This window comes from Lactuca serriola, chromosome 1 (assembly GCF_051521515.1).
Source record: "Lactuca serriola cultivar US96UC23 chromosome 1, Lser_US96UC23_V15, whole genome shotgun sequence".
Taxonomy (NCBI): domain Eukaryota; kingdom Viridiplantae; phylum Streptophyta; class Magnoliopsida; order Asterales; family Asteraceae; genus Lactuca; species Lactuca serriola.
In genome coordinates, this window is record NC_136408.1 from 154,394,315 (window position 1) to 154,408,227 (window position 13,913).

The window sequence follows — 13,913 nt, forward strand, 5'->3', positions numbered from 1 at the left end:
GCTAAAATTTCTTGTAGCCGGTGAAAATCCGTTACATATATCATATGCGTTTTTTGGGAATTAGATGTATGGTTTGTACTGTACCCCTCTATAACCTTCTTTCCACATCTAGTGCACGCATTATAAAAATTTTGTTTCATAATCACCTTTAGACTCATCATTTTAAGCAAAATTATGACTTAGAATTACAGTAATACTACTTAAAGACTTCATGTCCCCACGAACACCTTCCAATCTGTTATTATGTAAAAAACAAAAAATAAAGTTTAAATATGAAGGAGATCAAGATAGAGAGTACTTATGCATCATGTTAGAAGATTGTAATAATGAAACTAACATTTTCTTTTGTTCACTACTCTAAAAAAGGGCTGCATTAATAAACAAATTAGATATGTTCTCATAAGATGAAACTCCACCTAGAAAAGTGCAAAAAAAATCAAATAAAAAAACACTTTTTATGTACGAACTAAATATTTGACTAATAGAACGAATCATTCCAAAAGTTGAGTGTAGCAAACTAGTTCTAAAATAACACCAATTTTTATTTATTTATTTATATATTTATTTATTTATCATAAAATCTGATAATTGATGAGCTTGATGTCCAAACAAAATAGCCTTTAGCATATACCCCTACAATAAAAAAGTAATTTCGTTAAAAAATAAACGTAGAACATATATATGAGAAATATCACAATTAAAAACGTTTAAGAATTCACTCTATGTTGCTTAAAGTCAACTTCATGTTATGACTTGATGGATTAGAATTAGATGTGTCTAGAATACATCGTGATATGATATGTCCGATAGCATCTACACATTTACAAAACAATAATAGGAATTACATGAATTATTTAAAGAATATACAAAACATAAAATAACTAACCAAAACAGAAATTAATCAAGTAAGTTTGCTGTAGAATTGAAGTAGAGTCAACAAAAACAAAGGCATGTAGCCGACCTGTAAATGAGAACATTTCATAAGAAGAGTTTTCCATTATAGCATAATTTGTTGGTCTAGGCTAGTTATACTAAAACATTCACTTTTTGCAGCCAAGTTTGGGTTTTGTATTACATAAGTTTCACTTTACTTTTAAAAGATTTTCGAACCTAATGAAGTCACTCTTAAAAACACGAGTTCAATTTTTGTGACCTGTTAAAAAATTAGCATGTTATCAAATCATATACTATATGTAAATGTAACTAATAAACTTTGTACATAACCTATTCATTTATAATAATTGGTGCGATTGATAACACTTCTTTCTTATTTTGGGTATAAATTAGCTCATCCTCGACACACGAACCTTAAATGTTGTACCATGTGATACTGCTCCAATGTCTTGTAATTAACTTTGGCAGTTGATATTATTATGAAAATAAATGGTTAACAAATGCAATTATACAATTATATAAACGTCAGACATATCAATGTACTTTGTTGTTAAATTATATGAGAAATTGCTAGGTAATAGCAATATACTTTGCTTTTTTTGTCTTCTTACCTACACACTTTATGTACTGTGCAGAAGTGACTAAAATAATCTAACTACCTAAAATACCCCTGCCCTAAGAAGATGTTTATATTTCTGAATCACCCATAACTTCCATGTTTATGAGATTGTGGAAAAAAATACACGTTGCTTTTTTTTTGCATAAAAAGTGGGTCGAATATAGTCATCGGGTTGGATTACCCCCGGCCCAATCAGTCATCGGAGTAGAATCCCACTATACAACGAGTCCAATTAGTCATTGGATTAGTATACCCTCGGGTCCACAGCCATCGGGTTGGATTACCCCCAGTTTGCTGGCTCACACACATAACAGTAAAGCCTCAACCCCAATCCATCCTATGTCGAAATATGCAATAGATAAACATGTACACAATCAACAAGGGACATGCAAATCTACAGATCATTATCATATAGCACATCCTATATACCATGGTATATATCTAACATATCACTACACCATAACGACATCCTATATACCTGGATATAGATATAACAGATCACTACGATTAACGACATCCTATATACCAGGATAGAGATCTAACATATCACTACATCATAACATCTTATACCATGATACAAATCTAACAAATCACTACATCATAACAACATCTCTTATACCATGGCACATAACCTAGTGGGTTGACATTGGTGCTTTAGACCCACTTGTAAAGTGAGAAAAACCCACCTCTCATATTGAAAACATAGTTGAACAGGACACTGCTCTGCAACTCCGTTCCACTAGTCACCTATGCAGCTAATAATGACCAAACTCGACCATAACTCAAAATAACAAAATACCCCTCGGACCAACTTTGTTAAAATTCGATCAAGGGTCAAATAGTTAACTGAGTTTACACAGGCTGAATACGTTTTGTGTACACAGGATGTACGATTAGCATATTCAATATCTATATCAGGGCTCCCAAGGGAGTACGCCTGGAGTACTTGGAAAAATGTCATTTTCCCATTAAGTGTTGATTGCATTAAGTCCCTTCCTCCAAATGCGGATCTAACCCTCAAATATCATTCCAAACAATAAAGTTTCAATCTTTATGGGTTTGTATGACTAGAAGATGACTAACACATAAATCGTAACTTCTCATTGTGATATGCTAACAATAAAGTATGCTCACACTTTTTATTTTGTATTTATTTTCATATGCAGTATAAAGTTATCATCATTATTACTATTATTATTAATATTATAAATTATGCAGCTCAAAAGTTGTTACAGCTGGATTGCTTCATGTATTTGGGGATGATGTTCCAGAGCTTCGGATAGTTGCTTCTAGTGAAACCAACCAAGGGACGCTATGTGTATATTATATTATTATTGCATAACACATTTTAAACATCAGCGGTTAATTATTATTATTTTTTACATATAAAAAATGTATGAATAGATTGATTGAATTCAAGGGTACTTTCAAGTATTCTTCAACTGCTTTGAGATACTTTTTGCATATATGAAGGTGAAGAAGATGTTGGTTCTGAGGATGTTAAATCCATGGGGATTTAGAAATTTTGTCTTGGAAAATTAACCCCAACTTACGTAATATTATATTATTATTAAGTGGGTTTTTAATTCTTATTATAATGTATCAGTCATTTTTTTTATATTACAAACATGTTATATTATATATGTGTGGTTTTAGCATAACAGAGTGAATACAAACAAAAATTGACATCAATGGTAGCATTCTAAGGACCATATTGGTTAGAAAAGGAGGTGGTGGGGCCTTAAGATGGAGTTATAGTATATTGTTATTTTTCAAGATATTTTTTGTTTTAATCTTTCCATTGGGAAGTAAAGTAAACAATGAATGAGTGGATAATGAATACTCTTTTGGTGGATTTATATTCGTTAGTTTTAAAATGTAGATTTGATATGTGTTTTAAGATTTTTTTTGTGTCTAATATGTAATTATTTTTAATTTTTTCATGAATTTATATTTTTTTCATAATGCCAAAACTTCTCGTTAACCTAACACATAAAATCTTTTGGTAATCTATTAGTTAGTTTTCCTAGATTCCATCAGTAATCCGTTATTGAGTTATTTTTTCAGTAATCTTTTGCAAACAAATATTTTCATCGGTGATTGGTTATTAATTATCGACGGAAAAACCTGTTGCTAAAATTTGTCGTAGCCACCAAAAATACGTTACATATATGATATGCATTTTTGGGAATGACATGCATTATCAAACCAAGGATAGTCCTGCCTAATTCCTTTGATTGCTCCATGTAAAATAAACTTACTTTCCTGTAACCATAACAAAAGTAGATTAATAAAACTTCGTATGTCAAAAAAGATAATAAATAACTTTAAAGGTGATAATATACCTACAATGGCTTGATGATATCACAAACGTTTTTTTTATTTCAGAAGCACCTTTAAACTCATCATGATATGAAAAAGTATGACTCGGAATTACAGTTATACTACTTTTAGACTATTTACCACGATGAGAATAATAAGTTCAAATATGAAGGGGGTTATCTAAAAAAAAAAAGATCAAGAGTTATGTATCACATTAAAAGAGTGTAATAATGAAACAAACTTTTTTCTTGCATTCATTAATCTCAAAAAGGTCTTCATTAATAAAAAAATTAGATGCGTCAAAATACGATGAAACTCCACCAAGACCTATAACAAAATCAAATAAATAAAAACTCTTTTATGTACGAAGTATATGTGACAACCGGGAAATTTTGATCCAAACACGGTGTATTTATAGATAGTATAAAACATCATCACAATATTGTTATAGTAGACATTTGAAAAATTTATTGAAAAGGACCAAAATTTCTAGAAATCTCAATTTACATGAAGGATGTTTGGATTAAGAAGTTTGAAATCTAAAGTATGTACTTGAAATGTTTAATTTGGACCGAAATGCCCTCAAACCTATAGGCCTCGCAACTGAAAACCTTCCCTTTTCCCTCGGACCGAAAACCCTCGCACACATAGTTCTCGGTTGGAACCAAGAACCTAGTTCTTGGTCTCATTGGACTGAGATCTCGGTGGGACTAAGTACCTCCTAACTTTACATCTCTTTAACCACCGTCTCTCCATACCCTATATACAAATACACACCAAGTCTCATGAATCACACCTAAATAACCACCAAACATCCACACCCCATCACATTTCCCTCTCCTATTTAACTCTCGGCCGAGATTGAGTTTATCGCACTCTTGACATCTCTTTCTTACTCCAACTGCTTCTTCTCTCCAAGAACAAGATCGAAATCCCTCAAGGCTTATCCTAGGAATTTTGGTGAGTAGTTTCGAAACCCTGTAAGGATATAATACATTTTCATGTAAATTTCTCCATTTGAAGCACTTTTTTTTTCATGTGTAAAACCCTTAGTAAATACAAACCTCCAAAGAAAACCATCAACTCTATCCAAGAAGTTAGGCTCGAAATCCTCATCTTCTTCCTGCAAACCATCGACAAAATCAACTCAAGGTGAGTTTCATACCCCCATTTTTCGAGTTTTACATGCTTTTAGGGGGGGGGAGGGGGGATACAAATCAAAATTATTTGTCTCGTGGATATTAGCATGCTTTATTCTTATTGTTTGAACATGAAATGATATATGCACAAAATATAGTTTTCACCACTTTTACACCAAAAATCATGGTATATGATATTTTTGATTTTAAAGTTAACAAAAAGAAACATATCTCGTTATATGAGACAAATGACAATAGAAAATTATGAGTTGGAAAAACTACCAAGTTTGATAAGCTTTTACTACATAATAGTTTTCCTAGTAAAATAGTGATATTATAGTTATTTACCATTTTGGTGGGTTATCACCCAAATATGTTATGTTTTGGTTACGCATTTTTACACTAATCAAGAATACAACTTTATATTTATACAAAAGATTATATAAATATTCTCAACAAAACATACAAGATAAACTATAAATGGTATAGTTTAGGAATTACATAAGTCATGCTCTCATTTTAGAAAAAAAAAAACTTATAATTATCCAACGGTATAATTATTTCATTTAAAAGAAAAAGGAGCCCTAGTTCATGTAAAGCTGTTGATGCTCTTGTGCGACATTCTCATCACCGTACCTACTTACCCTACACATTATGTCTTGCATTATAACCAGAGTCTCCTGGAAGGAGAGCGAGATAGTTGTGTATACATCTATATGGGACTGACAACCCGCACCTAAGTTGTTCGCTACAGTTAGACCGACAAGTCTAAGGTGACAAATGTCTACCAATTCTGACGCCTAAAGAATGTCGTTCAGGCATATCAGTCACATTAACCATGGTTATAATAACTTACACAGGGATTAATTCCGTAACTCTTTTAAGTCAATGGATTTACTGTGAAATTATTTTAAAAGCATAAATGAAACCAGTCTTTTCTGGCCATGATTTTGGGGATGTCACACCGTCGCCGTTGCATTCGTTAAGTTGAAGACGAAGGCCACCCTTGGTTGTCGAGTCAGTGGGCGGTTAGTGGAACGTGACTTGTTTGCGCTGCCGTTCACCAGTCGGGGTCACGACCACTTTTCCTTCCCTGTTATTCTTCTGTTGCGTTGTCACTGGTCCACTGCCGCCGCATGTGCAGTTCGTTGCTACTCCGGTCACCCTTTGCCACACTGAGAGGCGTTCGTGTTTCATGTGAGGAAGAGTATTTCTGCTCACTTTTGGACGTGTATTTCAGATTTTATCGGCATGTGTGTACTTGGTCAGTCGGAAGTAAAAGAGAACCACCTTGGCTGCCAACGATGGTGGCTGCCGTCATTGTTTCCTTCCATGCCACCACTACTCGTTGTGTGGTGGTGGCTATGTATGTGGAATGGTGTTTATTGTGTGTTTACTTTAGATATCATGTTGTATAATCGGATTTTTAGCGAGAATAATCAAGGAAATCACCACCACCACCACTGTGAGGTGGTAGCTACCGCCTTCTGCCGCCACCAGCCTCCGTGTTGGTGGCGGTTTGCATTTGTGTATGATTGGATGCTCAGACATGATTTGGGCTAGAATCATAACCACCACATCGAGGTGATGGCCGCCACCGTGAGCCACAGTTGACCAGCACTACCTGAGGTGGTAGTAGGTGGTGCCCGACTTAGCTAACCCTAGATGACCTAATGAAACCCTAATTTGACCGAAAACTTGACAAATGGACTAATTAGAATGCTATTGGGTTAGAAACCCTAATTAGGGTTTGGAAAACCCTAATTTTAGGAAAGTGAATTTTTGATTTGTCGGGACCCGCGTTTGGACCATTGGATTTGGAATTTTGAATTACACCCGATTACTTTGTATGTTGGTCTAGCGGAGTAGTGGACTCTATGTATTAATTCCGTAATGGATTAAGTCCTTACTAGGTTAAGTAAGAAACACTTAACCTTAATCTTCAGATTATATGAAAAACCCTAATTGGGTTTGGGTTCATGTTGAGCCATTTATTTGACTAAGCTGTTGTGGGCCTTCATGGGCCAATTGGGAACATATTTATGGACTAAGGAAATTATTGATCTCCTCACCATACCAATGGGTCTAAGGCACCAAGGTCGGCCCGTTAAGTTAATTGTAGTTTTTATTGTAGATTCACTACTAATATGTCTAGTATGCATGTATACATGGTATGCTAGTGATTATGTGGTATGCTATTTGACTATGTGGTATGTGGTATATTAGTTGTCTTTGTGATACTTGCATGGAAGACCATGGGGGAGTCCATGACGCTTGGATGTAAGACCATGTGGGGGAACCCATGGCTTTTCAGGTACAGACCATGGAGGAGCCCATGACACTTGGATGTAAGACCATGTGGGGGAGCCCATGGCTTCTCAGCTAAAGACCATAGGGGAGCCATTGCATTTAGATGTAAGACCGTATGGGGGAGCCCATGGCTTTTTAGCTAAAGACCATGGGGGAGCCCATGGAACTTAGGTGTAAGACCATGTGAGGGAGCCCATAGCATCCTGGAGTAAGACACCGGGAGGAGCCCACGTTATCCTTATATGTTTATATGACATGGCTTACTTGATTGATATGGTTTATGTAGCTTTTATAGCTGATATGGATTATGTGGTTATGTGGATTGTGTGGGGTATGCTCTGGGGAACTCACTAAGCTTCGTGCTTACAGTTTTGTTATATTGTTTCAGGTATAATCGGTTTGGAAAGGAATGACCGTAACATATGATTTTGGGAAGGACTCTGATAAATGTTTTAATTAACAATTTTTTGAAATTCTTGGATTTAAAGGATATCTGTGTTTTCACTGTAACAAAACTAAAATTTTTACCCTTGATTTTTGGGTCATTACAACAATTCAATTGATGATGGTACGTATAATTTGGTTTGATCTATGTCTTTCACATATTTGCAACATACTATGAACACTAGCATAAAAAACTTTCCTATAAGTAAACATATTCATAAGATAAGAAAACTAACATTTAAGATTGTTATTATAAACAATCCATGAATCCTTCTTCAAATCTTTTGGTAGCTAGCACGATAAGTGTCGTGCCTCTGATGGTTCACACCCAAGACTAGCAACTAAGGATTATGGAGAGGGAGAGTGACATTTTCGGCTAGAACTCTCGTAGGGTAAGCAGTGTCGAATTTGTAAAGCCTAAGGCTCTTTATATAGGTGAGGTAGCTTAAAGCCAAAGCTAGGGTTTAATGAGGAAACCCTAATCGTTTTGTTTGGTCATCAAACAACCCATGAGCCTTCATCCAAGAGCCATTGCACGAAAATTCTAGGCCCTTCCTAGAAGTTTTTTTCCAGCCTCATACAAGAAGATACTCGAGACTTTTCCTCAACTATTAATAAATAGTCAGACAACCCCTGCACTATAGACTAATCCAATTAAAAGGGGTTTACGACCCTATGACCAAATCCTTTGGTGTTTGCGGCCGTAATCTACTATGGACCATGGTATTTTGTGCTTTCAAGTCCCACACACATTAAGGTATGAGTTTAGACTAGTTTCACAAGGAAAGGAAGGGACTAGGGCACACTTTTGGCCATCAAAGAAGGGTTTACGGTCCAAGATGTTCTTGGGCCGTAAACTCTTTGATCTTGATTTTTCCTTGTGATTTCTTGATGCTAAGACACATAACAAGCCCTATAACACTCTTAGATAGAAGGACTTACAATTTGGAATGAAAAGCTGAAGATCCTTGAGAAAGAATCGGGTTTTTCTGTAGTTGAAAATGGAACAAATGAAACAAATATGGCTAAGGGCCATATTTATACCCCTTGGGGTTTTTGGTCCAAAATATCATTTGAGCCGTAAACTCCAACCTCGTGGAGTTTTGAAACTTCTAAGATGCACATAATACTCTAGGGCATCCTCTCTCCTGATTTCTGCTAAAGTCTAATTCCGGAAATACTCAAACTTATTCCAAAAGGTCTGAAAATTTACAGTAACTGTTCTGACTTCTATTTACCTGATATGTTATATAGAATGAAAATTTCGGGTTGTCACAGCTTTTCTTCAGAATTTGACATTTAACGCACATAGGGTGAGGAGGCTTCTTGTACTGATTCTTGAAAGGTAGCGCTTTCAGCTTGAGAATCTTCAGAGAGAACATCAGAGAAAAAAAATCTTCTGGATCACTTCAGGAGGTTTATAGATAGCAGTAGATTGATTAAGGAGGTTTCAATGCAATCCTTCACATAATCTTCAAGTAGAACTTGACATTGCTTCTGCGGTTGAAGGATTGAATGTTGAAAGAATAATCTTCATTTCTTGTTCCTTCGAATGAGAATTCTTCAATGCTCACGGATGAAGCTTCGGCTCAGAAATCTCCGACACAAACTCCATGCACTACAAAAAAAACACCAATTAGTGACCAAAACGAAATGGTCATTAACAATAGAACAAGTCGTCACTAAATGATTTAGTGACCAAAATTCTGGTTGTCACTTTTCGTCACTATAGGTCCGTCACAAAACCGATTTAGTGACAAAAATAAAATATGGTCACTATATAGTGACTAAAATATATGCGTCACTAAATCAGTGACGACCAGTTTCGTCACTAAAAGTTGTCACTAGTCAATGAAAGTCGTCACTATTATATCTACTCAGTGACCAATAAAAGTCGTCACTGTGTTATCTGATTAATGACCATAGAAAGTCGTCACTGGTGTATCCGATTAGTGACTATAACATGTCGTCACTGATTTATCCAATTAGACAAAAAAAGAGGTCAATAATTAAGGAATTATTGAAATATTAAATGTCGATTTCAATATGAAATAAAATTAGAGAGAAGAAAACACAAATGCTATAAATCTTTGCAAAACAACAATAACCAAATAAATCTTCACATTTATAATATGAAATATTAAATGTCATTTTAAAAAACAAAATCCATACATATAAAGATCAATGCAGATTAAAAGTAGATTTGATTGAATTTTCTTCCAGATGACGAGGAACGAGTTTTCCGAGTGTACTCGATAAAGTTCCAACCTATCTGCATAGGAGCATAAGAATGTATTAATCACAACTGATAGTCACTGATTGTTTTTATCTTTCTGAGTTGATCGAGACACAAAACTACTCTACCATGAAAGTGATGGACAAAACTGCCCTGCAAGCACGAATAAGCTCTTGAGGGCACAAACTGAAATGGAAATCCTGCAATTTCCTGTGTTGTATCACTTTTTTTTGGATACACAATTTAGAGCAGAGATGAATCTTGCTGAATTTTCCGGCCCTATTTTACTACTTAACATTTTTCGCCTCATAAAAGTTACAAGTCATTTCGTTAAATCAAGAATAAAATTACCATTTTATCCTTATCTTCTTCATAAAAGCTGAAATTTTTATGAAATCAAACCTAATTACGAATCCATAATCTAATGATATCAGAACTAATAATTAATAAATTGTTATCCACCAACCTACTACATGCGAACACCGGAATATTCAGAAATTGGAAGGGGCTGGCAGAATAATTTTTTACTAAAATATAAATATGAGGTCAAAATGGTCATTTTCATAAAATTAACGAAATGGCTGTTTACATGGACAATTCATAGCCAAAAAACGTTAAGAAACAGTAAATAGGAATGAAAAATGCAAGGACTCTTTTTGAACCATATTAAAAAAAGTGACATAACAGAGGGGGTCAAAACTGTAAATTTTAGAGTTAATTTAGAGACAGCTTACCCAAATAAGATGCTTTCGGATATTAGTGCCTTAATGTACCTCCCAAGAACTATAGGAACAAGATCTTCAAGGCACAATCAGAACTGCATTTGTATGTAACAAGCTACTGATTAACTTTAAGTATAAGATTATAGATAGAAATATGTAGTCATCATTGTGGTTAAAAAAATGAAATCAAACTAAAGATCAAATCAATACATACTTATTATTATCTTTTGATCACACAAATAAAAGGATACCTTTTTACTAGATACAATCTTCTTTCGACTGTTGCAACTCTGAAGATGCTAAAAGAACAGATACATAAATGAATTAGTGAATACATCATCAGGGTATGAAGAAAGAAGATAAAAAAATATTATGATTAACTCAAGATAAGTCAAAAAAAGTGGGTAAAAAACAAATAAATAAATAAATGTACAACTTGCTCAAAGAGACTTACATCACCACTATTGCATCTTTATTCTTTCATTCTTGTTCGACATCAACTTCTTCCCTGAAGCTTATCTTTAACCCCTCAGCTCCTTCAGCAACAGAATGACTGAATAGAGTGTTGTACATGTACTTTTGGTTTCACTTGTAGTCGGTTGTTGACTCACTTCTCCATACTTTTTCTTGTCACCTACAATAGCAATAAAAAAACAAGATCAAGATTCAACCTAATGACCATTTTACCCTTACATTAAGTCAGGTTTTTTTTGGTTAACCCATTAAGTCATTCCGTCTAGATAAAAAAAAAGTACTTAAAACATTAAGCTCATTAAGTAAAAAAGAAACAGTCACTTACTTTTTAGCACCATAAACTTGAATCCCAACTTTTCAGCTGCTAAATTGAAGATATCCTGAACAACAGATGCTCTTGATAAAGGAACTGGAATCGCTTGTAGATTTGCATGAGTTGCTTACATAAACCCACTCAAAGAAAACAACTTCTTTTCCATGGCTCTTGAAATAATCTTTAAGAATCTTCTGGAATTTAACCAACTCTATCTCACATTCTGGAGGTAAGGTGAGAGTATTTGGTAGATGTTCAATTGTTAATATAAGTACATGATCTTGAACCAATGGTCCTTTAGCAAGAACATAGTAGCAATTTTCACCAACACTGGTAATCAAATGTGATTCCACATTTGGACTCGATAAACAAAACCAACATTCCTTTGATCTTGAATTTGTTCTCCCTTCGACTTTCTCCTGCAAACTATGTTTATAGCTGCAATCTTCACCTCTTTCACATTTTCATTTATTCAAAAACTCAAAACATACACCTCTCATGGATTGTTCCCTTGCTTCCATATCATGGCAAAAGTTACACATGTCGCCACGTGGACAAGAACCAGAAAAAATGAATTTGAAACACGACTTATCACTCTCACCACTTCCAAGTTTTTGCCTTTTTGAGACATCATATTGCCAATACTGTGAATCAGAAAGACTTTCAGCAGATTTTTTTTCTGGTTCTGCTTGTGTATATGGAGATAAGGTGGTGTTTGGTGGTTAGGTAGATATCTCTCAGTAGAAGACATGGTAGATGCTGGAGTTGGAGAAATTGCATGAATAAATTTCTAAGAGAAATTTACTCATAGCAAAAAAAATAATAAGGATTAACAGATAACAAATAATGTGAAATAGTTAAATAGTTGACTAAAAATGTAAAACCAACCTGCTTAGATGCATCTCCTACTGGGGCTAATCCAATAAAATGGGTTGGATGTGCAGCATCATGATTCATATATGGTTCTCTGGCATAATATACACTAATACACCCTTAGATCCTGCAACATGGTACCTACCATGGGCACATAGACCATAAGAGCAACTTTAATTAAGATCAACCATAAATAAACTTGTAACATTTGAATTTTAAACTTACCGGGGCTTGATTTCTGCAACTAGCTCTGATATTGCAGCATCACTACCTGTGGAATCTGATATTCCCAGAGGAATATTGGATGTTGAAGCTCTATTCAAGATTCCATCGGGCCATTCATTAGTGAATAGCAGTTAAGGAAATGAAACCTTATGATATAAAATCATCACCCATGTAACTATAAGAAATAGAATGGAGTGAAAGAGGTAAGAAGGATATGTGAGGAATATGTCTATGATTCCAGGTTCTTCAGCTAATGCCCTCAGAGCATCGATATCATCTTGAGTGTAAGTTCCATAAATTAGACCACTTCGTGATCGCTTACTAGACAAGTATGCCACAGATAAACCTACAGTAATCAGCAATCACAGTTAGGTAACTACTGAAATGAAAAGAAGTTGGAAGATAACAAGTACATTTCTACTGCATTATTGATTTATTGTGCATTTCAACAATCAAAAACCTAAAATGAAGTCTGGAGGGTTTTTATATGAAACATACCATGGAGTGTGAATAACAACAAGATTAGAATACTTGTGGTTTCACTTGGATTTCCGTTGTGACTGATGAAAGAGAAGTATGGAGATAACCTCAGAGCATTGTACGAATTCAACAGTTTGGTAGAATGGCATAATAAACAAAAAAGCCGCTGATTGTAAACTATGTGCTAATTTAATCAAGCTTTTCTGTTTGTTGAGAAAGCCATGTTTCTAGTTGCTATGATTTTAGCTACTATTTGGTAGAAGGGAATCATGATCCGATCGATTAGCAATTGAACAATTGTTTGACCTCTAGCGGAGAACCGAGGTGCGTCCATGGGAGGGTGTGGACCGGCGACGATTGATCGAAGTCGACGGACCGGGGACGATGGATCGGCAACGATTGACCGGCAACACCGGTGCCAAACCGCCGATTGTTGGTATGTCGATTTAGGGCAAATATGATAGATGTGTTGACGAGAGAGGCCCAAGAATAATAAATATAAAAGGGCCCAAGAAAGGTCGTCTATATTGAGAAGGGTAGGATAGTAAATATGTTTGAGAAGATGGTTTTGGTTAGCTGTGAGGATGAGCGTGCATGGACTTAGATAACGACTTGTCAATAAATAAAATGAGTCTTTAGAAAATTATGTTCGTAAAGAAGATAAAGCTCTGGTCATTTTCAAAAATAAAAAAAAAAAATATTAATTTATAACAACAAGGGATAGTCATTAATTGTTTTTCAATTTGTAAATCAATTACCACTTAGTCGACACAGTTTAGCTGCTTAGGTTTAGAATAATAAAGAGTAGTTAGTGACCATTATTTTTGGTCACTCAACCTTCAATACAGGGACCACTATTTTT

The 13,913-nt window shown here is 34.8% G+C and overlaps 1 pseudogene across 1 annotated transcript in view; it reads right to left on the reverse strand.

Annotated features, from left to right (window-relative positions):
* Window positions 1-209: 209 nt before the first annotated feature.
* Window positions 210-13,913, reverse strand: part of LOC145063059 (zinc finger CCCH domain-containing protein 64-like) — a 79,194-nt pseudogene continuing 65,490 nt past the window's right edge. Inside the window, exons 3-12 of the transcript XR_013687826.1 lie at window positions 13,070-13,235; window positions 12,788-12,917; window positions 12,572-12,691; window positions 12,362-12,487; window positions 11,486-12,263; window positions 11,264-11,320; window positions 4,077-4,162; window positions 3,977-4,015; window positions 338-416; window positions 210-235 (exon numbers count right to left, since the gene is read on the reverse strand). The product of XR_013687826.1 is annotated as a zinc finger CCCH domain-containing protein 64-like (transcript). The remainder of the gene's footprint in view (window positions 236-337; window positions 417-3,976; window positions 4,016-4,076; window positions 4,163-11,263; window positions 11,321-11,485; window positions 12,264-12,361; window positions 12,488-12,571; window positions 12,692-12,787; window positions 12,918-13,069; window positions 13,236-13,913) is intronic.